Here is a 27159-nt window from a genome sequence, read left to right on the forward strand (position 1 = left end):
CTTCCGGGCAGAAAGTTGACACCGGGTCAACTGCCGCCCCTCTTAAAGGGCCGAGGAAGACATGGCCATGGAGCTTTTCTGTCTATCGTCTGATGGAGCCGTAAACGTTTAGGACAGGACACTATCACCTCACTTACTCTCAGAAGTTATAGGGACGTGATCAATCAAAACAGATATCCGAAGGGTTTTTCGGGGGCGAAAACAGTCATCTTGCCTTTGAGATATACCATCATGCTTTAAAGGGCCCTGGATCAAAGTAAAACAGAAGCAATGTGTCCGAATTATATATGTCAACAGTTGTAACAGTTTACTGTGAGAATATGTTTTTTGACTCTCCAAACAATATATTTGAAGCAAAAATAAACTCAACCTGCAATCAATTACACTGCATGGGCCGAACGAACGTTGTTGCGTTGTCTGAACCCGGAAAAATTCTCAATATCATCTCCAGACGACCAACTGCACCAGAACTACAGCAGTTAGTTCCTCTTGCCTAGACAGGAGAAAGGCCTTGGAAGAATGAAGATGATCACTGCTTCCTCCTGTGGCGTTTACACAACTAGACGTCTACTGCTCTGCCATAATTATGCCAGTGGTGGAGAATCAAAGGTAAACTGGGCATTACTTTTGATACACACAGACAGGCGCCCGTACCTCCTCACAGACACAGACACGCACAAACACATACTTTCCTGTCCCATCCATGCTTGTGAGTTCATAAAGTCCCTCAGAAAACCATTTCATTTTATACTGCGCCTTTGATCTTGTCCCAAAAAGCACTGCTTGCTATAATTGCGTGCTAAATGTCACATGATAAAATACAACCAGGGAATTAATTACACCTGAAAGTAGCAGACGTGTGGTGTGCTGACATACAATGTTAGTGATGTATATGCTTATATCACTCCCCACATAATCATCATCAATTCATTTGAACAATAATACAAATCATGCTTCATGTCCCCTGAAGGCAAGTCAATATGCTGTATATCAACAATTCCTGTTGAATGTCATGAACAGTGGGCTCTTTCCGTGTTTCCGCGTCCAGTCCCAGGGCCCCTGCCTGCAGTATAGTGAGAGGAGGAAGGGTGGACTTGGGACTGGAGCGGTGCTCTCTCTGCTGTGCTGTGCTGGTTAATTATGGGTCTTGGGTCGGGAACTGTAGCTCTGCTCTGCTGGCCTGGCTGGGTGGGTGTTGGAGCCAGTGGGTCTGGCACAGGGAGGTCTGGCCACAGACCCTGGCGGTGACGGCATGAAGTCTGGGACGAGTCAGAACACCAGCTCAGAGGGTTTGGCGCATTCCTTGCATTCCCCTCCCTCCCTCCTTCCTCCTCCCTCTTCCCTACCAGGGCTGCCTGCCTCCTCTCTAGGTTAGAGCCTCCACTGTAAAAGGAAAAAAGAGAGCGAGCAGGGGCTTCCGTGTATGCGTGTGTAAGAGAGAGAGAGAGAGAGTGTGTGTGTGCACGCGTGCGCGTGTCCATGTATTTATGTGTGTCCACATGCATGTGTTTGGGTATTGGACATACTGTAAGTCTCAGGTGCAGGACAGTATCTGTACAGCCCAATCAAGCAATACTAGATCACTGGTTGATGCGCAAGCAGTCTGCCTGCCAAGGCATCTCACAGGGCAGGGCATGTGTTTGTTAATGTGTAGGACAGCTGAGTGGTTGCAGAAAGGAAAAGAAGCACTAAATATTTCCTAGGACAATCATCCCATGCCTTCTAATGACTATTCCTATGGAGATATACACGTGTCATTGGATTCAGCCTATAGTAATGGTAATGGTAAATTCAACCAAGGAAAGTTAGGCATGTGAAGACAATGTGGGATGTTGACATGAGGTGTCTTGATATGTGGTGTGTGTTTTGGAGACTGACATGCTGCAAGTACAGAGAGGTGTGTGGGCTGTGGGGAACCAGAGGCGTGGTTGCGGTCGGGATAGTAAAAACACAGATCAAAGCAGGTAGTACGTCAAACGGCTCCAGTGTGTACGCAGTCCAGAGTCGTCTTTACAAGCCTCCTAACTCTATCCCCATGACAAAACAATAAGGCATTTACCACCGTCGCAATGGAGACAAAAACATGGAACACTCGTTAGCATGTTAGCTTGAAAGAGTTTAAAAACCTTTGCTTTTGCTGGAAGGCCTGTAGCTTGTAGCATGTTGGTATGTTAGCATTGAGGAGTTGAATAACCTTTGCTGATGTTGGAAGGCCTGTAGCTTGTAGCATGTTAGCATGTTAGCATGAATAACCTTTGCTGATGTTGGAAGGCTTGTAGTTTGTAGCATGTTAGCATGTTAGCATGAATAACCTTTGCTATTGTTGGAAGGCTTGTAGCTTGTAGCATGTTAGTGTGACATGTCGGACCTTTTAGTTGTCCACCACTGTGGGGAAGTAATGAAAGGGTTAAATGACCTGCTTTCCCTTTAAAAGGCAACTGCAGTCTGAAACTTTATGAAACTACTATGGAGCCTACATCAGGTGGTTGTTTTGATGTCCATTGTTTGAAAGTGTCCTCATGGTCAGCTTTTCAAATAAGTAAGGATATTGAAATTGTTTGCTTGAATATATGATAACGCTTTACATTACATTTACTCTTATTATAATGATTTAACTAAACAGTAATAACTGTGGTAACAACATAGTAATAGCATAGTAGTTACATAGGTATTGCTACTTAATGCCATGATAATAGGGTTTAGCAGTATTGTAATTACACATCCACTTGCTGAAGGTTATTCCACCTGTGTAATTACTAATCATATTACACATTTATATAACTACTGTTCGTAATTGCATGTTTGAACGTCACCTGTGATTTACCATGTTAGTAACTCGAACCAAAATATGACCTTGTTACATGTTGCTACACAGTGTAGTTACATAGTAATAAGGAGCAATTTAATGTAAAGTGCAACTTTTAAATATATTAACCATGTTCAAAGGTCAACAACCTTTGCTGTTTTGCATGTTTGTTTTTCTTGCTTGTTGGAAGGAGTGTAGCATGTAAGGATATTAGCATGCAAGATGCTATGAAAGGATATTAGCATGAAATATGCCATTAAATGGTCCTCTGTAGCTCAGTTGGTAAAGCATTGTGCTTGCAACATCAGGACAGTGGGTTAGATTCCCGGGACCACCCATGCGTAAAATGTACGCACACATTACTTTGGATAAAATCGTCTGCTAAATGGAATATTATCATATTATAAACCGTTGAACTACCTTTGCTGTTGGTTATTCAACTTGCTTTCTTGTTGGAGGTCTTCCATCTTCATTTAGCCGTTCTTAACCTGATGTCAATTACTCAAAGAGCTGAAGACCTTCAGTAATTTATTGCATATATAGACACATGCTATAGTTATATTATATTTAAAGCTAAACTGTTTCAGTGTATAGGTAGAAGCGGCATGAAATAGGCCCCCGGGGTGGGGAGAGCACACAAACTTTATTTTGACAAAGCTGGGAGAAGTGGGTATATACCCTGAGTGTATAAAACATTAGGAACACCTTCCTGATATTGAGTTGCACCACCTTTTGCCCTCAGAACAGCCTCAATTTGTCAGGGCACGGACTCTACAAGGTGTCGAAATAGTTCCAGAGGGATGCTGGCCCATGTTGACTCAAATGCTTCCCACAATACGGTCAAGTTGCTGGATGTCCTTTGGGTGGTGGACCATTCTTGATATACACAGGAAACTGTTGAGCGTTCTTGACAGACTCCTGGCACCTACCACCATACCCATTCAAAGGCACTTCAATCTTTTGTCTTGCCCATTCGCCCTCTGATGAATACGCTGATTCGGTGAGCGGGTTTATTAGCAATTGCATCGTCGATGTCGGACCCACAGTGTCTATTAAAACATTCCCAAACCAGAAACCGTGGATTGATGGCAGCATTCGCGCAAAACTGAAAGCACGAACCACTGCTTTTAATCAGGGCAAAGTGACTGGAAACATGACCGAATACAAACAGTGTAGCTATTCCCTCCGCAAGGCAATCAAACAAGCTAAGCATCAGTATAGAGACAAAGTAGAGTCGCAATTCAAGGGCTCAGACACGAGAGGCATGTGGCAGGGTCTACAGTTAATCACGGACTATACAAGGAAAACCAGCCCTGTTGCGGACCAGGACGTCTTGCTCCCAGACAGACTAAACAACTTCTTTGCTCGCTTTGAGGACAATACAGTGCCACTGACACTGCCCACTACCAAAACCTGTGGGCTCTCCTTCACTGGAAAGATTTAAACGTGTCAACCCTCGCAAGGCTGCAGGCCCAGACGGCCTCCCCATGCGCAGACCAGCTGGCTGGTGTGTTTACGGACATTTTCAATCAATCCTTATCCCAGTCTGCTATCCCCATATGCTTCAAGATGGCCACCATTGTTCCTGTTCCCAAGAAAGCTAAGGTAACTGAGCTAAATGTCTACCGCCCCGTAGCACTCACTTCCGTCATCATGGAGTGCTTTGAGAGACGAGTCAAGGACCATATCACCTCCACCCTACCTACCCTAGACCCACTCCAATTTGCTTACCGCCCCAACAGGTCCACAGACGACACAACCGCAATCCCACTACACACTTCCCTAACCCATCTGGACAAGAGGAATACCTATGTGAGAATGCTGTTCATCGACTACAGCTCAGCATTTAACACCATAGTAACCTCCAAAATCGTCATCAAGCTCGAGACCCCGGGTCTCAACCCCGCCCTGTGCAACTGGGTACTTCACCCTCAGTTGGTGAAGGTAGGTGCAACATCTCCACCCTGCTGATCCTCAACACTGGGGCCCCACAAGGGTGCGTTCTCAGCCCTCTCCTGTACTCCCTGTTCACCCATGACTGCGTGGCCATGCACGCCTCCAACTAAATCATCAAGTTTGCAGACGGCACTACAGTGGTAGGCTCGATTACCAACAGCGAGGAGTTGAGGGCCCTCGGAGTGTGGTGTCAGGAAAATAACCTCACACTCAACAAAACAAAGGAGATGATCGTGGACTTCCTCCAGGACACCTACACCACCCGACACCCGATGTCACAGGAAGTCCATTAAGATCATCAAGGACAACAACCACCCGAGCCACTGCCTCCGCTATCATCCAGAAGGCAAGGTCAGTACAGGTGCATCAAAGCAGGGACCGAGAGACTGAAAAACAGCTTCTATCTCAAGGCCATCAGACTGTTAAACAGCCATCACTATCATTGAGTGGCTGCTGCGAACATTCTGACTCAACTCCAGCCACTGGAAAAAATTGATGTAGTAAATGTATCACTAGCCACTTTAAACAATGCCACTTCATATAATGTTTACATACCCTACATTACTCATCTCATATGTATATACTGTACTCTATACCATCCACTGCATCTTGCCTCTGCATATGCCGTTCTATACCATCACTCATTCATATATTCTTATTCATTCCTTTACACTTGTGTGTATAATGTAATTGTTGTGAAATTGTTAGGTTTGATTACTCGTTGGATATTACCGCATAGTCGGAACTGGAAGCACAAGCATTTCGCTACACTCGCATTAACATCTGCTAGCCATGTGTATGTGACAAATAACATTTTATTTGATTTGAATGGCACACATACACAATCCAAGTTCTAATTGTCTCAAGGCTTAAAAACCTTCTTTAACCTGTCTCCTCCTCTTCATCTACGCTGATTGAAGTGACATCAATAATAGATCCCAGCTTTCACCTGGATTCACCTGGTCAGCCTATGTCATGGAAAGAGAAGGCGTTCCTTATATTTTGTAAACTCAATGTATATTGAGCTGTGTGCTGTGGCAATTCCCCAATTACAGACCGTGACTCCCCAGACTCGGAGGTGTGCTGGAGGTTTTTAAGAGAGGCGGACCCAGTGGGGACATCAGGAGACCAGCCCTCTTGTAACTAACAACCTGACAGGCAGGCCTCACACCACATATTCATACACACTACCATACCACACAGTAACCAGGTTTCCATCCAACCTTTTAATATGCGAGTAAAGTACATGTCGGATAAAACATTTAATGACAGGCCTGATTGAAACAGAAACGTTTCCGGTAAGGTTTGAAAATGTCGACAAAACAAAATCAACCTGACACGGTAGGAAAAATGTATTATGCGAGACATGTCGGTGGAAACGCTTTTATGCGCAAATGTTGATATAATAACCGCTATATCGAAGTAAGTAGGGCTCCCAAGTGGCGCAGATGCCTAAGGATACTGCATCTCAGTGCAAGAGGTGCCACTACAGTCCCTGGTTTGATTGCAGGCTGTATTACATCTGGCCGTGATTGGGAGTTCCATAGGGCGGCACACAATTGACCCAGCTTCATCCGGGCTTGGCCGGAGTAGGCCGTCATTGTAAATAGGAATTTGTTCTTAACTGACTTGCCTCGTTGAATGAAGGTTACTTGTTTTTTATAAACTTGGAGTCACGCTGGATGTTGTGATGTCCTCTCACTGAGATATGTCAGGAAAGAATGCAGTTTATTAGGCTTCAGATGAAATCACTTATGATGAACTTCACAGGGTGGTGAAAGTGAATTTACCCACAAAAGGTATTTTTATGTGCACTACATCATCCACAGCCTTTTATCTTCATCAAGTCAATTTAATGGAAACACATTTCTGGTTGGAAAATACGCATGTTGTTTATATGCTGATATTTTAATATTCACATGAAAATCTATTGCCAATTGGATTGAAACGTAGCTACATCCCAGGGAAAAATAGAGTGTGTGGAAATGTATAGAACAGGGCCAACCATACTGGGGCCACCAGTGGGCCCTGGCCAAAAATAAAATAACAATTTACTGTTGAGCGATAACATAGTAGAATACCTAACGTGCCATCACAACATTTCGTAGTGTCACAAGTGTGACCGAGTTGCATTCAATCTAGATGAAAAAAATTATATTGTATAATTGATGAGTAATGTGATTTGGATTCTGTTTATTTAAACCCCCCTGTATTTGTGTTCTAGGCGACCGCCCACAGGAAGTGAATGCAGTCCAGAGGCATGGTGGATCGTAGGTTTTGCTAGTGGACGTAGTGCTTCGTTTAGTGACGGCGTGGCTAATGGAGGTTGTTTAAGATGAAATGGAAGTCTTGAGAAGATTGACGCCTGCCTTGCGGGCTGCACCACTTCCGGTGCCCCTTTGTTTTATTTGTTTTGGGTAAAAAGTTAATAAAATGATATTTATGGCAACAAAGCAATTGAATGGAAATGAGAAACTGGAATGTTCTGCTTATAACTATGACTATGAGAAATCTAAGATGTGTCAAATAAATGCCATGCAGCTCAGGGCTCCAGTTATGCATTTGGTTTGCTAACTTGCTAGCTAGGGTGGCTAGATGTTAAAAGCAAGCTTCTTGGTTACAGCAGAGATTCAATCCACTCCTGGGTCGAGATCCTTGATGCCTAAATAGTTTTGTGCATCATGTTTTCATATATACAATGTATATATACACTGTATATACAGTGTACAAACGCAACATGTAAAGTGTTGGTCTCATGTTTCATGAGCTGAAATAAAAGATCCCAGAAATTTTCCACATGCACAAAAACCTTATTTCTCTCAAATGTGAGTGAATGTTAAATTTCATTTCTCTACCATAAGCCGCCTCCAATGTCGTTTTAGAGAATTTGGCAGTACGTCCAACCGGCCTGACAACCGCAACCATGCCAGTCCTTATATGAACTGGAACTCAGAAAAAGCTTTGAAATTGTTACATGATACGTTTATATTTTTGTTCAGTGTATGCATATATATATATACATAGGGCTCCAGTTATGCATAGAGTGCATTCGGAAAGTATAGATATATAGAGTGAATTCAGAAAGTATTTATACCCCTTAACTTTTTCCACATTTACAACCTTATTCTAAAATGGATTAAGTAAAACATTTGTCTCAGCAATCTACAAACAACACCCCATAATGACAAAGTGAAAACAGGTTTTAGACATTCTTAGAAGATATATAAAAAAACAAACAGAAATACATTATTTACATAAGTATTCAAACCCTTTGCTATGAGACTCCAAACTTTTGACTGGTACTGTATATACAGTTGAAGTTGGAAGTGTACATACACCTTAGCCAAATACATTAAACTCAGTTTTTCACAATTCCTGACATTTAATCAGAGTAAAAATTCCCTATCTTAGGTCCAGTAGGATCCCCACTTCATTTTAAGAATGTGAAATGTCAGAATAATAGTAGAGAGAATGATTTATTTCAGCTTTTATTTCTTCATCACATTCCCAGTGAGTCAGAAGTTTACATACACTCAATTAGTATTTGGTATCATTGCCTTTAAATTGTTTAAATTGGGTCGAACATTTCGGGTAGCCTTCCACAAGCTTCCCACAATAAGTTGGATGAATGTTGGCCCATTCCTCCTGACAGAGCTGGTGTAACTGAGTCAGGTTTGTAGGCCTCTTTTCTTGCACACGCTTTCTCAGTTCTGCCCATACATTTTCTATAGGATTGAGGACAGGGCTTTGTGATGGCCACTCCAATACCTTGACTTTGTTGTCCTTAATTAAGCCATTTTTCCTTTGGAAGTAAGCTTTAACTTCTTGACTGATGTCTTGAGATGTTGCTTCAATGTATCCACATAATTCTCCTCCCTCATGATGCCATCTATTTTGTGAAGTGCACACGTCCCTCCTGCAGCAAAGCACCCCCACAACATGATGCTGCCACCCCCGTGTTTCATGGTTGGGATGTTGTTCTTCGGGCTTGAAAACCTCTCCCTTTTTCCTCCAAACATAACGATGGTATATAGTTCTAGTTCTATATCAGACCAGAGGACATTTCTCCAAAAATTACGATCTTTGTCCCCATGTGCATTGCAAACCGTAGTCTGGAGTTTTTATGGTGGTTTTGGAGCAGTTGCTTCTTCCTTGATGAGCGGCCTTTCGGGTTATGTCGATATAGGACTCCTTTTACTGTGGATATAGATACTTTTGTACCTGTTTCCTCCAGCGTCTTTGCAAGGTCCTTTGCTGTTGTTCTGGGATTGATTTGCACTTTTCGCACCAATGTACGGTCATCTCTAGGAGACAGAACGTGTCTCCTTCCTGAGCAGTATGACAACTGCGTGTTCCCATGGTGTTTATACCTGCGTACTATTGTTTGTACAGATGAACGTGGTACCTTCAGGGGTTTGGAAATTGCTCCCAAGGATGAACCAGACTTGTGGAGGTCTATAATTTTTTTTCTGAGGTCTTGGCTGATTTCCTTTGATTTTCCCATGATGTCAAGCAAAGAGGCACTGAGTTTGAAGGTAGGCCTTGAAATACATCCACATGTACACCTCCAATTGACTCAAATTATGTAAATTATCAGAAGCTTCTAAAGCTATGACATCATTTTCCGGAATTGTCCAAGCTGTTTAATTAAAGGCACAGTCAACTTAGTGTATGTAAACGTCTGACCCACTGGAATTGTGATATAGTGAATTATAGGTGAAATAATCTGTCTGTAAACAATTGTTGGAAAAATTACTTATGTCATGCACAAAGTAGATGTCCTAACCGACTTGCCTGTCTGTTAACAGGACATTTGTGGAGTGGTTGAAAAATGAGTTTTAATGACTCCAACCAAAGTGTATGTAAACTTCTGACTTCAACTGTATATACAGTGTATACAGTACCAGTCAAAAGTTTGGACACACCGACTCATTCAAGGGTTTCTCTTTATTTTTACATTTTTTCTACATTGTAGAATAATAGTGAAGACTTAAAAACTATGAAATAACACATGGAATCATGTAGAAACCAAAAAAGTGTTAAACAAATCAAAATATAGTTTAGACTTTAGATTCTTCAAAGTTGCCACCCTTTACATACTGTATAAATATTTTCTCTCTGCACCATGTAAAATAGTTTTAGAATTGCAGAGAATCTGCATTAAAACAACAACAATTAAAGCTGAAATTAGCACGTTATTAGCCTTATGAACATAGAAACTTGGTTGCAGTTTCTATGCTACAATGGTAAAATGTCTAATATATCTTTAATACTGGTAATCAGAATGTCTTTGGTGTCAGATTTTATGGTTACGATTTAATTCATGTTTGAAGGGAAATTGTATGATTCCTTTAAAAAATATAGATGGTTTCAAGACCCTAAAAAGCTATTGTTTCCCTGTTAACTATTTGTTCTAGGGGTGCCCAAAACTATAGTGTTTGAAAATATAAAGGGATGTTAAGTTTTGGAATTATGCTCGGGTGTACTAGAAATATATGAGGAGATGATGGCAGAAATATTGCAGTTGTGTCCTACATATAGGCCTTTTAGTTCAAAGCTTTAAGATTTGAACAGTTTCTCTCCAAAACACGATACATACACATTTTCAGAAATGTTGGTGAATTTGCTTATATTGTTTAAAAAAAGTTTTTGTGTTTTTATGGGGATTGTTGAATGACAGACATATTTGTTTGAAATCTATCAGTTTCATATTAGAGAGACAAATAATCATGTTTTCGTTTTGCAAAACATTATATATCCACCTCACACTCATAGAAGTATGTAGTACTGCTAGGTTTTACATATTGAAATGTAACATGTAAATATTTTATATTGAACTTTACAAGTGACACATTTGTGACATCAATATCATATATATTTTTAAATGTATCAATACAATCACATGAGATATGTAAGTAAAACATGTTTGACATGTTATTTGACATTTTAGTCGTTTAGCAGATGCTCTTATCCAGAGCAACTTACAGTTAGTGCATTCATCTTAAGATAGCTCGGTGAGAACCACATATCACAATCAAATATACCGTATACAAACATTCCATTCCGGCTAAACATTGGAGATATAGCATTTTTGCATGTATGCTATGATGAATATTCCTTGTGTCGACATTTTACGTTGTCATTCAAGTTTGTCTTTGTGGATCTACTGTATTGACGTTGGGATATAATCAAGGAGTTTCTACCAAGCTCTTCTTACACAACCTCTGTGAGCCACGTAGAATAGAACAGTGGGAGTTTGTGTTTGTTTCTTGGATGTTCTGTTGAATATGGCGCTGGTCACAGAGGCGAGTTGAGGGGGAAACCGGGGTTTGTGGTTATGTGGGGATGCCTGGAAGTCAGTCAGGGCGGTGGCTGAACCACCTTCCCTCCACGGCCCAACATTCACCCCACCTCCACCCCCAACACACACCACCCTCCTCGTTCCCCCAACTACACCCCGCTACACAAAAAAAGCACACACATACACACAAGCGTGCACACACACACACAGAACACAAGAACACACACACACACACACGGCTCCATCTCAACGTCTCCTCTCCAGCCAGGACAGTATAATATAGTCGGGCTTCCAGAAGAGTGTCGTGCCAAGCAGCAGGATATACTTGACGGCCTTGTTTACGAGGACTGCGTGTGATGCAATGCCACGTTCAACAGAAAGACTGATGCCACAAGACCAGAATTCATTAAACACCTCGCTGACAATGTCCAAAAATACATTCATCCAATTGGCTAAGGCACACCGCTAAACTAGTAAGCATACTGTGGCATTATGGGACGCTAGTAAAGTTTACTTGAATTTAGACGTACAAGACTATATGTAAGACTAGATATCTATTTTTTAATCAATGTATCGACTTGGAAACATGGTAGCTTACGTCTTTTGAGGTGTGAGGTTGCTGTGAGGCTGTTGTTGTAACTGGTCGTCTGACAGATAGCTGGGAATTGAAAACAAACAAGAAAGGTTGTGTTGATGGGACTCCACATACTTCCCCTGAGGATGAAGAGTCTGGCATCGCCTCTGTGGTGAAAACCAGTGTTGGCACCGGTACTACTACAGTACTGGTGTTATAGGACGTCTTTTGTAATCGCAAACCCTTTTATTCTTACTGTTTCAACCACGACTGGACTTGTTTCCAGGTATCTGCTCTCACACTGTCACCATAGCTGCATAACAAATAGTAGCGTTAAACTCACCATTCAAACGGAAAAGCTGTATTCTTCTCTGCCCACTGTTAAGGTATCAATGTTTCCGACTGGAAACAATGGGCCGCATACTGTCGGCCTATGAGAATGGTCTCTCTTACTGTGGGTTGCCTTTGTGGTCAGCACAGTCATGTGCATTGTAATGGACACAAGGTGGTTTTGAAAAGACAAATAGCGTACATGTACAGCAGTCATTTGTTCAGATGTCAGTGCCAATGTCGCAACCATATACACAACTTACCACTCAGAAAAGCTATTTTGGTCCACGTTTACACTACTTGTTTAAAACATACTAATGTCATTTCCATAATATTTTTTAATTTACTAGATAGGTACTGTAAAGCAATATTTACTTTTGAGGCAGACTTGTCACCTGTGACACACTATCAACATCACTACAGACAATATTTTCTTAGCCTCTTTTCCTGCTCTCTCTGCACACTTTTGCAGATCAAATGACTGCTGCTGTAGTCACCTGCCAGTGGAACGCTCCTAATCTCTCATCTATCAGCGGCTCCTCTCCCACAGCAGGCATGGCTGAGGCCTACCAACCCCGTGAAGCCCCGGGGCAGCAGAGCACCACAAAGGGCCTGACTGGTGGCATGACTTCTACTGCTAGAGGTGTGTGTGAATGCATGTGTGTGTGTGTTTGTTAGTGTGTCTGCGTGTGCATTCATGTGTGTGCATGCGCGTTCGTTAGGTTCCAAGCAAGCGGTACCGCCGACCACCTGACCAGACAAGTCTCGCTTAGCTCTGGGTCGGCCGGCGTGTCTGTCTGATGTCTGCGGTTGAGACAGGGCGTTTTACAGTGTCTCACCGCGTTCACAAGAAGCCGGCTTGACTGCGGCTGAGAAAGAAAGAAAAGGGATTTGGCATGTGTCAACAGGCATACCTGTTACCTGGGAGATCTACCCTCCAGGCACCTAGTGATTTTCTCATGATTGTCAAGGCCAGACGCAGACGACAGGTCTTGCAAAAGTATACTCCTCAGCAGGACTGGGGTGGCTTAGTATGGCGTCAGCCAGCACCACCACCACATTCCTAGGGGATGCTTTTAGTGTACAGGATAGGTTAGGGGAGGGATGTGTAAGTCACAATGACTGTTTTTGTTGGGCCCCTGAGGGATGGTGGTGGCATGGCGGTGAATAGGGATGGGACACATACAGGTGTATGTCTGTGTTTACATGTGTATTTACTTGTGTGTGTGTGTGTGTGTGTTTACGTGTGTGTGATGATTGTGTGTGTTCTCATCCTACCCATGAGAACCGAAGCAGACGTCAGGGGAATAGAAGAGTCCGAGGGCTTAGGAACTGGCCCCGAAAACAAACACTTTACTGCGCCTGTTGCCTCGGCTGCTGTGTACCGAAAAACAAGAGCTTTGGTGGAGATACACTGGATGCAATTTCACATCGTTTTTGGCTCCTTTTCTTCATATCGGGTTTATATGCCCTTATTATGTGTCTTTGTTCCCCTCCCTTAGAAGACTATACTTTAACTTGTGTTTGTTTTAGGTTTACTCATGTTGACTTTTTCCCATATAATTCAAAATCCACTTTCTGTCCCATGACACTGTTTTGTTTAATCTTCTTTTCACTAAGCTATCTTCTTTCAAGTGTGGCTCCCAAGTGACAAGGTGGCCTAAATTCCCAGGTTGGGTACTTTAAGGTATTGTTTATCACGGTCTCCGTGACAGCGCCGAAACAAAAGGAGGGGTTGTGTGTGAAAGTATGGGGGGTCGTAAGGCTGAACCTTGGCGTGGCGTGACAAACAATATAATAGCCATGATTACTGTCGGTTGTCTTGAAACAAAACATGAAAGGTTGCTCAAGACAGGTGAAGATGGAGCCAGAGAGGTGACGCCTCTACCCACCTACCACATTTTTACCAGGCTGAGTTTCTGTATAAGCACTTTGTGACATCTGCTGATGTTAAAGGGGCTTTATAAATACATTGGATTGATTGATTGATTGATTGATTGATTGATTGATTTAAGAGCCACTGTGTGTCTGACCCTGTCTGCTGCTGTTTGTCACTACTGTTATTAGACTCACTGGCATTACAACAGGGAATACCTATACTTCCTACTATCAAAAGGTGCCAAACAGATAGAACTGTGTGTGTGTTAGTGAGCGTGTGCATGTGTGGTGAGGGAACATAGTCAATTAGCATAAGGTTACAGGCCGCATAGTCATTGGCCTCATAATAGCAGTCATTATCATGTAATTACCTGTTTTTCACTTGTCAGTCATTTACATTAGCCACCCCATCTCCCCTTTCCCATTGGTACAAGTCTGTAATAGACTAATAGATGCATGGTCTAAGGTAGTTCACCTAATTGATGTGCGATGATTTAACCATGAAGATAAGCTGATAGTAGCTCCTACACCCTGGGGGACTACTACTAAAATAGCAGTGTTCTAATAATAGCAGGTTCTTCCAGGACTCACTGCAGATAGCAGAGGAATCTCTAATTGCCCTCAATTATCAACAACGAGAGACCTGCTACAGTTCATTACATTCCACCAGGTGGTTAGCAGAGTGTGTTAGTTAATGCTAATGGTGTTGAACGATATGTTGTTTAATATATCATTAGCTTGTTATTCGCCACCACATAGTGGAGGCTCCTCATAGGAGGAAAGGGAGGACCATCCTCTCCAGTGAATTTCATAAAAATAGTGAAACATTTAAAAAAGTTATCCTCTTTAGATAAAACTATACTAAATATATTCACGTCACCAAATAATTGACAAAAACACACTGTTTTACTATGAAGGTCTACAGTAGCCTCAACAGCATTCTGTATGGTAGCACCATGGTGTAGCCGGAGGACAGCTAGTTTCTATCCTCCTCTGGGTACATTGACTTCAATACAAAACCTAGGAGGTTTGTGGTTCTCACCCCCTTCCATAGACTTACACAGTAATTATGACAACATCCGGAGGACATCCTCTGTCCTATGAGAAATCTTGCAGCATGAACTGACCTGATGTCCACCCAATCAAAGGATTAAAGAATGAATCTATTACTGAAAGCCTATGCTACATCTAGCTAGCACTGCAGTGCATACAGTGTGGTGAGTAATTGTCTCAAAGAGATAGAAAGACAATAGTTGAATAGTTTTGAACAAATTCATGTTTTTTTAAATGAAGGAGAGGCAAGAGGGAGAGCGAGAGTGTTAGCTATACCACCCCCCCCAAGAAAAAAACCTTCCACTTTCACATATTTAGCCAGCCAATGAAGCTAGCTTGTTTAGCCTACTCAAACACCCAGCTCAAACATAGACGGATGCTATGTTAGTTAGCTGGTTATGGCTATCCAACACTGGAACTCTTCCTTGTCAAGGTAAGCTTTTGGTTTTATAAATGTATTGCCACTGGGGTGTAACTGATAAACTCTTTTGCTGCTGAGTACACTGTACTGCATTGTTGTAGGGGGTTTACTAATACGTTAGTTCGAGTAACTATTTTGACTTTAATATGGTGGCAACGATGTAGGCAGTGTATAGCGGTTAGTGGTTGTGATATGATTTTTTTCTCCTTCTCACAGACAGCTGATGTATTGTGCACTGAAGTCCACAAGCGAAGGGAAAAGGTGCGAGGAGGAGAGTGCGTAGATGCTAGAAGGAATTATACAACAATCAAAGGGATCATGCTGTTTGTATGCGGTTGCTTTTAAAGTGAACTGTTTAGTGAACTATTCATGCCCCTGATTCTGTTGGAAAACGTTTCTTAAACGGAAGCAAAGATATTGAAACGGGGATAAACATACCTGAATTTGTCCAATAGAAACTGTGGGACTAATGATTACACCCAACATCAGCTCGATACAGGCAAGAGTGTTCAAGCAGTAAAGGATGTGTCAATGTCTGTTGCCTTGATTACTAAAGTTTCTCTCGACCTGTTGTAAACATTAATTCGTAGGCTAGGTTGCAGTAATATCATGATGGATATAGGGGAAAATGTTGCATCATGCAGTAGCCTACAACTATCAATGTTACATTGAGCAGGGCGACCGCCACTGCCACCTTTCATTGACAATTTTCTATTAAAAGCAAAGGCAAAAGTTTTTAATACAGCAGATCGGTTACAATGTGTGCTTACACAAATGCATGATCAAACCTCTAAAGGCGTTTCTATGGTCTGAGCGGGTGTGGTGTTTCTAGTGTGACATAGAAGAGGCCTCACTTGCTACACTGCCAATAAAAGAAGGGATGGGAACATATTGTACTCTGAGCCTGTCCTTAGATGAACTCTGATTCTTTGAGTTTTTATGTAGGGTTCATGTCTTTGTAGACAAACTTGAGTGTTGAATTGGCAAGCCGTTACTTAACATGTTCTCAACTTAACTGGTTCAACAGCAAGCTACCTGGTTATATCAAATTTGGGAAATGCCAATATTGCACACACTCAGGTAGTCACACATGCACCCACACACACGCACACACAGAAACACACACCTAGGACATTCCCCTCCGGCGTAGAAGTAGGGAGGGTCAGCACTCAGAGGGCTAATGTTAGGGCTAAGCCTCAGCCTCTCGTGTCAAGAGGACGTGTCATGTGCCGGGATTAGTCATGCTCTGAGCAACCACTGGGACATCCATTATTCATCAGCAGCTCCCCTGTCCTGTCGTGTTGCATCATGTCCCCTGTACTCCGCCAGGAACAACGATTTATGCCCCAGCAACTAGCAGATAGCCTAGCTGCGGGACTCTAGGAGACACACACACGGCTTAACTAAGGAAATGGAGACAAAGTGCACATGGAAGCACATTGGCTAACTGACTCCACTTACTTACTGACACACACTTTGCATGTCTCATGCCGTGCTATCTATCACCTATGATCACTTCGCATCTATTTACTGTACTTTGAGATCTGTTGAGTTTGAATTGGTATGCCATTAACTCGATCGGCTATAAGATAGACCCATATCTCTACCATGTAGAGAGAGACACTTAGTTGTGTTGAAGTGACAAAGCAGCATTAGGCCAGAGGTCTTAGAGGGTCTAATCGAGACAGAGAGAGAGAGAGGTGAAGGGGTTTTTAGTGTTGCTGTGAATTATTGAATATGATCAGGTTTCCTGTGCTCTACACGCATGAGGGAAGATAAGGCTCTGCATTCCTTTTGCACGATGGAAAGAAAGACAACACCAGTAATCCCTATACACAATTTGTTGGAGGAGCCGCATAGTGGAGAGGCTAGTGTGTGTGTACTTGTGTGTGCGCACGGATGTATTCTAGCATGATTGTGTGTATTTCCAGCTGAGGGGATAGCGCTAGGCAGCCTTGCCCACCCAGCTCTCCTGTCTAAATGTTTCAACAGTCCCTCTCCCAGTATCACAGGTCTCCTCTATGTGTGATGGTCTCTCTCTCTCTCTCTCTCTCTCTCTCTCTCTCTCTCTCTCTCTCTCTCTCTCTCTCTCTCTCTCTCTCTCTCTCTCTCTCTCTCTCTCTCTCTTCAGCACTAATTACCTCAATACTGTACAACCCAGCCTTCTCAGGAAAGCCTCTTGTCTCTATTGGATAATACTAGAAAATGATGCACTAAAGGACTTCTGGGGCGAGACACAAGCTTTGTAAATCTGTCTCAAATGACTTCTGAGGTGCAATAATACCAAGTCAAGTTCATTGTCAAAATGGCTCATTCTAGAGGTAAGTGAATGGTGCCTACAGTTGCGGTCAAATATATTGGCACCCTTGCACAATTCACTATGTCTTCTAAAATAAATTGAAGTTGAGAAAACTTTTGTTTGATTTAGAACTGGACAGGACCCCCACATTTTTTGGCCTGGACATAATTAAAAATGAATTTGGTTGGAGGCAAGGGATTCCTGTTTACTGTGTACTTTATCTCACCTGTGGTAAGTTGCAGGTCCCTACAGGGTAAAAATAAAAAGGCCATTCAACTAGTTTGAAAAAGAGAAAATAGAACATTGTGCTCTATTGCATTGCATTGTAAAGTGCAAGGTTGCCAATATATTTGACCCCAACTGTATGTGGAGAGGAGAGTTCGAGGATGTCAATGTTACTGTGTATTGAGGGTATAAGACCAGTCTGTGTGGTATATTATAGTGGTGTTATATCAGCATTTCAATATTGTACATTGTGTTAGTTGCTTCACTTAAATTTAGTTGAGAGATGGAAATGCAGTATATTAGAGATGGATCAACATTTTCTGGGGGAAAAGGAAAGGGAAAGGTGGATACCTAGTCAGTTGTACAAAGGTGGTGGGGGGGGGGCTTTCCAACTCAAGATGTCAAAAAACAAAAATGCACCCCCCCTCCCTATGGTTAAAAATATTTTCACATGACCCTCCCCTGGTACTGTAAAATAAATTGAACACCCCCCTCATAGAATTAACTCCAAATAATGTTTACGACCACAAATATCAAAAACTGCGTTTATAAATGTGGATATCGACTTTGCCACTTCTGTAGGCTTTTGTGGCACAGTCGATGCCATGCAGGGTTACAGGCCAGAAGTTTGAGGGTTCACCGACCACCACAGATGAGCTCACATTCCCTGCAAACAATGATCAGCGAGAGGGAAATCAGATTTCCAACATTTTGATGTCATTTATATGTATATACACTATATATACAAAAGCATGTGGACACCCCTTCAAATGAGTGGAACAAGCCATTTCAGCCACATCTGTTGCTGACAGGTGTATAAATCGAGCACAGAGCCATACAATCTCCATAGACAAACATTGGCAGTAGAATGGCCTTACTGAGTTCAGTGACCTTCAACGTGGCACCGTCATAGGATGCCACCCTTCCAACAAGTCAGTTCGTCAAATTTCTGCCCTGCTAGAGCTGCCCCGGTCAGCTGTACTGTAAGTGCTGTTATTGTGAAGTTGAAACTTCTAGGAGCAACAACGGCTCAGCCTCGAAGTGGTAGCGCAGCACGTAAAAATTGTCTGTCGTCGGTTGCAACACTCACTAATGAGTTCCAAACTGGCTCTGGAAGCACAAGAACTGTTCGTTGGGAGGTTCATGAAATGGGTTTCCATCGCCGAGCAGCCGCACACAAACCTAAGATCACCATGCTCAATGCCAAGCGTCGGCTGGAGTGGTGTAAAGCTTGCCGCTATTGGACTCTGGAGCATTGGAAATGCTCTCTGGAGTGATGAATCATGCTTCACAAACTGGCAGCCTGACAGACAAATCTGGGTTCAGGAAAATGCTACCTGCCCCAATGCATAGTGCCTAGTGTAAAGTTCGCTGGAGGAGGAATAATGGTCTGAGGCTGTTTTTCAAGGTTCATCTAGGCCCCTTAGTTCCTGTGAAGGGAAATCTTAACGCTACAGCATACAATTACATTCTAGACAAAGTGCTTCCAACTTTGTGGCAACAGTTTGGGGAAGGCCCGTTCCCGTTCCTGTTTCAGCATGAAAGCATGTACAAAGCGAGGTGGTTTGTCGAGATTGGTGTGGAAGATTTTGATTGGCATGCACAGAGCCCTGACTTCAACCCCATCGAACACCTTTGGGATGAATTGGAACGCCGACTGTGTGCCAGGACTAATCTCCCAACATCAATGCCCAACCTCACTAATGCTCACTAGTGGCTGAATGTAAGCAAGTCTCTGCATCAATGCCCAACCTCACTAATGCTCATTAGTGGCTGAATGTAAGCAAGTCTCTGCATCAATGCCCAACCTCACTAATGCTCATTAGTGGCTGAATGTAAGCAAGTCTCTGCAACAATGTTCCAACATCTAGTGCAAAGCCTTCCCAGTAGAGTGGAGGTTGTTATAGCAACAAAAGGGGGGCAACTCCATATTAATGCCCATGATTTTGGAATGAGCTGTTTGACGAGCAGGTGTCTACATATTTTTGGTCATGTAGTGTAAAATATATGCAACTAATTTTACACCAACAGGTTTCTGTGCCAAAGCACCACACAACCAATAAACAAAGCATACCGACTTCGGGCACTTCAATATCATGGTTTGAGTTTTCAACACCACAATAAGTAGACTATGTTCTCTTGTCAAATAGAAAATACATCCCTCCCTACCTTGTTGGTTTACCCAGTATCGAAGGCTTGGCTTGACCATCTCCGAATGTCATTAAAGTTTTTGGTGTTTTGAAACAGATGTCTCCTTCCATTGTGACCCGGATTGCACAATAAAGTCAGGGGCTTATTTCCATTTTTGTCCCTATTTTGTACATAAATACAGTACCAGTCAAAGGTTTGGACACACTGACTCATTCAAGGGTTTTTCTTTATTTATACTGTTTTCTACATTGTAGAATAATAGTGAAGACATCAAAACTATGAAATAACACATGGAATCTTGTAGTAACTAAAAAAGTGTTAAACAAATCAAAACATATTTTATCATTCTTTGTCCCCATGTGCAGTTGCAAAGTATAGTTTTTGGAGCAGTGGCTTCTTCCTTGCTGTGCAGCCTTTCAGGTTATGACAATATAGGACTCATTTTACTGTGGCTATAGCTACTTTTGCACCTGTTTTCTCTAGCATCTTCACAAGGTCCTTTGCTGTTGTTCTGGGATTGATTTGCACTTTTCGCACCAAAGTACGGTCATCTCCGGGAGACAGAACGTGTCTCCTTCCTGAGCGGTATGACGTCTGTGTGGTCTCATGGTGTTTATACTTGCGTACTATTGTTTGTACAGATGAACGGGGGACCTTCAGGGGTTTGGAAATTGCCCCAAGGATGAACCAGACTTGTGGAGGTCTATAATTTTTTTTCTGAGGTCTTGGCTGATTTCTTTTGATTTTCCCATGATGTCAAGCAAAGAGGCACTGAGTTTGAAGGTAGGCCTTGAAATACATCCACAGGTACACCTCCAATTGACTCAAATTATGTAAATTATTAGAAGCTTCTAAAGCCATGACATAATTTTCTGGAATTGTACAAGCTGTTTACAGGCACAGTCAACTTAGTGTATGTAAACTTCTGACCCACTGGAATTGTGATACAGTGAATTATAAGTGAAATAATCTGTCTGTAAACAATTGTTGGAAAAATTACTTGTGTCATGCACAAAATAGATGTCCTAACCGACTTGCCAAAACTATAGTTTGTTAACAAGGAATTTGTGGAGTGGTTGAAAAACAAGTTTTAATGACTCCAACCTTAGTGTTTGTAAACTTCCGACTTCAACTGTCGGCACCTGGGGACCATACTGTGTACAATCTTATATACAAGAGACAAATTAATCTGAGAGATTCTCTTCTCCACTTTGAGCCGTCCATGGCTTTCAACGTGGGATTGGTTCAAAGTCGGCAGTAAACATAGCCCAGTCGTTAGAGCATTGGACTAGCAACCACAAGGCTGTAAGATCAAATCCCTGAGCGGACAAGGTAAGAATCTGTCCTTCTGCCTCTGAACAAGGCAGTTAACCCACTGTTCCTAGGCCACCAGTAAAAATAAGAATGAATTTGGTTTTAACTGACTTGTCTAGTTAAATAAAGGTACATTTAAACAAAAAAAGTAGCGTAAGTGCTGAACGTTTAAGAATAATCCTGATGAATTTGTTCTGCTATTCATTTTTTATTATCTTGGGAGCACTATTGTACCAGGAGGACATGCATAGTCAAAGTGGTACTGAACAAGAGCCCCTGCCAATGACCCCTTTGCATTCTTATCCAGATATTTGGAGGTTCTTTCCAGAACCAACATTTTATGGTTCACTTTGGAGAGAACCATCTGACAGGGGAGAGCATGGCACAAAAGGTTATCTAGCACACATCCAAGATAATTAACATAGTATTTTCCAAGACCAGTTGCCTTGGAATGGTCAAGTTCTTTATGCTTCTTCAGCACAGTTGACTCAGACACCTCTTCAAATGAAAAGGCATCTATTTGAATCCCCTGCTGTGAGTAAAACTGTTGGATGACTCTCCGCATGGCAACCTGATTGACAAGGTAATTGATAAATAATGTATTAGCTATAGTTATTCAGACTGTCTGTAATCATGGTCTTGTCTGATGTAACCTTTCATCCAATGTCCAAGCTAAGATTTGGTCTTTAATCTGTTTCTGTTACCTAACAGCTTCAGACACATCCATATTTTACACAGATTGTTCCTATGTTCAACTATTTGGTCATTAAAATCATCTTTCTTGACCTTATTTCGTAATTTCTTAAAGTCTATAAATGTATAATATGCCCACGATTTCCTGAACTGCAGAAAGCGCTCATTTCTACACTTCATTGCCTTTAAAATGTTATAGTTTATCCATGGTTCTGTACTTTGCTTAATTCTAAAAAAAAACAACTCTGGAGCCTTCTTATCTACAGCATCACAAAACAATTATTTAAAATTGCCCCAGGCATTTCCCACCTCATTGCATTTCAATACAGCAGACCAGTCCAATTTGCTCAAACAATTAACAAATATATCTGCACTATAATTCTTCATAGACCAATTTTTTATGAGATATGACAATTCAAAACTGTTTTCTGAACCTTCCTACTACAGAAATCATGGTATGAGCCCATAGTGTACAACCCCATTGTTTTCTATCGTTGATCTATCCTACACCAACACAAGGTTAGTGATGGTTTGGGTAGAAGGACAGATCCTGGTGGGAGCATTAATCAACTGGTATAAGGCAAACAGATTACAAAAATTCTTAAGAGCTTTAAATGCAGCATGGCCCTTTTTGAGCATATCTGTGTTAAAATCACCAGTAACAATAACCTCTGATTGACCAAAATCTGCACAGTTGGAGCAAGTCTCTCCAACAATTCATAACACTGGTCTGGCCTGGTGGTCTGTAACAGGTTACGACAATAATGGGTTTGCATTTTTGTAATAAAATGTCACACCACGCAGCTTCAATCTCATCATGGCTTAAATCTGATCTATAGTTGAACCCAATATCTGATCTTACATAAATAGAAACTCCGCCATCTTTTCGATTGCGGTCTCTAATTTACTGCATAATTTTCAACTTCAATCTCATAGTTGTTTATCGAACCATCTAACTATGTTTTTCTAAAGCAAAGCAAAGCACAACCACCTTACAGTTTCTGGAGAGTAGGCAAGTTTCCTTAATCTTGGGAAGAAGACTTCTAACGTTGAGATGAAGGATGTACGGTCCTCTCGTAGAAAACACATTTTCTAAAGTCAAGTTCTCCTCATGTCGACTTCATGCAGTCCAATCCGAGCAGTGAAGCTCCATCCAGGGTTCGCACTGGCGTCAGACCAGGGGATTGCCTTTCCGATCCCTTTCCCCTGCCACTATCCCTGGGCCGCTCCACGTCCATTCGGCACAACTGAGTGTCTCGACTGGGGCCTCCCTCTGCATCCTCTCCTGGTTTCCCCACCTCGCTAAGGACAGTAGATTGAAGCAGGAGGATTAAGTTGGTTGTCATGATCAAGGTCTATTTAATATGTATACTCGAAAGAGAGGGTCGTTGCTCTGTCCCTTCTGACCCTCTCTATTATAGCATGCCGCTGCTTCAATGGATTCATCGCTAGAAATCGGGCCGGGGCTCTGATGAACATCTCCAGACAGTAACAGGCATAGAGTAATAATGAGGTTTCCACCATCTATTTGGCATTTACCCCCGACCTTAATCGCCAGCTAGAATATGCAAACGTGTTAAAAACAGGGTGTATTTCCCGTGGCCAAAATGCTTAGTGCCAATCTGGTCCTTGAGCCCGATCTTCTGATTAAAACCACATACTTTGTCAAAAGGACATCGACTTGATGTACGAAAAGGGCCAGTATCTATAAACGTTAATATAAAAACATAAATTTAAAACGCTGCCAACATGCCAAACTTTCCTGCTGCCATCTTGTTTTCCAAGTAAAAAAAAGACACATCTCAACATCAACTGTTCAGAGGAGACTGTATGAATCAGGCCAAATTGCTACAATGAAATTAATACTAAGTGACACCAAAAAGAAGAAGATATTTGCTTGGGCCAAGAAACACGAGCAATGGACATAAGACCGGCGGAAATCTGTCAAAATTTTAGATTTTTGGTTCCAACCGCCGTGTCTTTGTGAGACACGGAGTAGGTGAACGGATGATCTCTGCATGTGTGGCTCTGCATGTGATGGTGTGGGGGTGATTTGCTGGTATCACTGTCTGGGATTATTTAGAATTCAAGGCACACTTGTTAACCAGCATGGCTACCGCAGCATTCTGCAGCGATACCCATCTGGTTTGCGCTTAGTGGGACTATAATTTATTTTTCAACAGGACAATGACCCAAAACACTCCTCCAGGTTGTGTAAGCGCTATTTGACCAATGAGGGTGATGGAGTGCTGCATCAGATTACCTGGCCTCCACAATCACCAAACTTCAACTCAATTGAAATGGTTTGTGCTCAGCATGTTTGGGAACTCCTTCAAGACTGTTGGAAAAGCATTCCAGGTGAAGCTGGTTGAGAGACTGCCAAGAGTGTGCAAAGCTGTCATGAAGGCAATGGGTGTCTACTTGAAGAATCTCAAATATAAAATATATTTTGGTTTGTTTAACCCTTTTTTGGTTACTACATGATTCCATATGTGTTATTTCATAGTTTTGATGTCTTCACTATTATTCTACAATGTAGAAAATTGTAAAATTAAATAAAAACCCTTGAATGAGTCGGTGTCAAAACTTTTGACTTGTAGTGTACATATACAGTTACATAGATACAGACACATGGCAGAAATAGAGATTAAAAAATGCTCAACCTCCAGTTGAGTATGAGGGGGGAGTTTAAGTACAATTCTTACAAGCTTATTCTTTAGATGTTTGGGGCTGATGTGACCCATGATGTGCAGCATAATCAAAGTGACACTGAACTATCACACTTGCCAGAGTCTTTAGGGTGTCGATGTCCAGATTTTCATTCAATTGGCAACACATTTTCATGTGAATATTCTAAAATCCACAATAAAACAATATGCCAGTTCCTTTAGAAACTGTTTCAGCTGTCAGAGATTTGAGCACAAAATGTATCAGGGCATTGCATGCAAAGGCCTATAGGCACCCCTCCCCCCAGTATGATATGAATATATACATATATTTATATATATATATATATATACAGTACTTGTCAAAAGTTTGGACACCTACTCATTCTAAGGTTTTTCTTTATTTTCACTATTTTCTACATTGTAGAAAAATAGTAAACACATCAAACTATGAAATAACACATATGGAATCATGTAGTAACCAAAAATGTGTTAAACAAAATCAAAATATATTTTATATTTCAGATTCTTCAAAGTAGCCACAATTTGCCTTGATGACACAGAAAAAAGCTTAATAATAGCCACACCATAACAAACCTTCACAAATGTTTCTAAAGTTTGTTTCCCCACACAATATATTGTGATTGGGATGTCTCTTGCAGCAACTTTATTTTCATTGTGACTCTTGTCTAAAACTGAAAGATGTATTGTGTGAAGATTGATTGTTTGAAAGCTGATATCATAGGCTACTAAGGTTTAGCATGATAGTCCCCTACAAGTAGAATGGCACCAACTCAATGTGTGTACCACTCACATAGTGTGTGTCCGAAATGGTACAGTTTATTCAAAGACCTCATACTTGGCATGGATCGCTAGCACTTTTGAAATGAAACAGCTAGTTTGTTCAGTGTCTGAATGATTTAGCGGCAAATTCATCGATTAATAAATTCATAGACCTCAGTGGAGGCTCCTCAGAGGAGGAAGGGGAGGATTGTCCTCCTCAGTGAATTTCATAAAAATAAAAATGGTTAAACATTAAAAAAGTGATCCTTATTAGAATAAAACTATGATAAATATATTTACATGTAACCAAATAATTGATTAAAACGGTTTTGCAATGAAGTTCTACAGTAGCCTGAACAGCAATCTGTAGGTTAGTACCATGGTGTAGCCGGAGGACAACTAGAGTATTTCTCATCCTCCTCGGGGTACATTGACTTCAATACAAAACCTAGGAGGCTCATGGTTGTCATCCCCTTCCATAGACTTACAAAGTAATTATGACAACTTCCAGAGGATGTTCTCCAACCTATCAGAGTTCTTGCAGCATGAACTGACATGTTGTCCACCCAATCAAAGGATCAGAGAGCGAATCTAGTACTTAAAGCAAAAGCTCCACCTAGCTAGCACTGCAGTGCAGAAAATGCGGTGAGTAGTTGACTCAAAGAGAGAGAAATACAATAGTTGAACAGTTTTAAACAAATTAATTTATTTTAAAAAATGAAGGCGAAGAAAGAGAGGGAGCGAGCGAGCGAGAGAGTTAGCTATATTTCGCAATATTTTTTGTTCACTTTCACTTAGCTAGATAATGCACCTAGCTAGTTTAGCCTACTCAAACACCTGGCTCAAAAACAGAGGGATGCTATGTTAGCTAGCTGGCTATGGCAATCCAACACTGGAAATCTACCATGTCAAGGTAAGCTTTTGGTTTTATATATTTATTGCCACCAGGGCCTGCCTGTTTAACTGCTTGTTGACTACACTGCACTGCATGATTGTAGCGAGTTTACTAAAGCATTAGTTCTAGTAGCTACAATGATGTAGGTAGGCTGTGTGTAGTGGTTATGAAATAAAGGTTTTGCTTTGATTTTTTTTTTGCCTGGTCCCAGATAGCTGATGTAATGTGCACTGAAGTTCACATGCAAAAGGAAAGGCGAGAGGATGAGAGCGTGTAGATTCAAGAAGGAATTCTACAAAGAGCAAAATGATCATGCTGTTTGTATGCGGCTGCTATGAAAGTGAACTGTGTTTGTGTGTGATCAGGGGTGTATTCATCTGATTCTGTATAAAAACTTTTCTTAAAAGGAAGCAAATGAAACGGGGATAAACATACCTGAATTTCTCCAATAGAAACTTTTGTTTGCAGCTATTGGACTAATGATTACACCCTAGATCAGCTAGATGCAGGCAATAGTGTGCAAGGCGGTATTGAATGTGTCACCCTCTGTCATCTTGATTACTCACATTTTTCTACCAACCCTTGCACCTATGTTATTAACTTTCATTCATAGGCTAAGTTGTAGCGGTCTCATGATGAGTGTAGGGAAAATTTGAGTATCATGTAGTAGCCTAAACCTTTCAACGTTACATTAAGCTGGGTGAATGGAATGTGAATGACAGTCATCCAATATGCTGTAATAGAAATAAGGCCATGCTCATTAAAAACATGTTGTCCTCCCTCATTTTAAATGTCGCTGACCTCCACTGATAGA

This window comes from Oncorhynchus masou, chromosome 31, assembly GCF_036934945.1.
Source record: "Oncorhynchus masou masou isolate Uvic2021 chromosome 31, UVic_Omas_1.1, whole genome shotgun sequence".
NCBI lineage: Eukaryota > Metazoa > Chordata > Actinopteri > Salmoniformes > Salmonidae > Oncorhynchus > Oncorhynchus masou.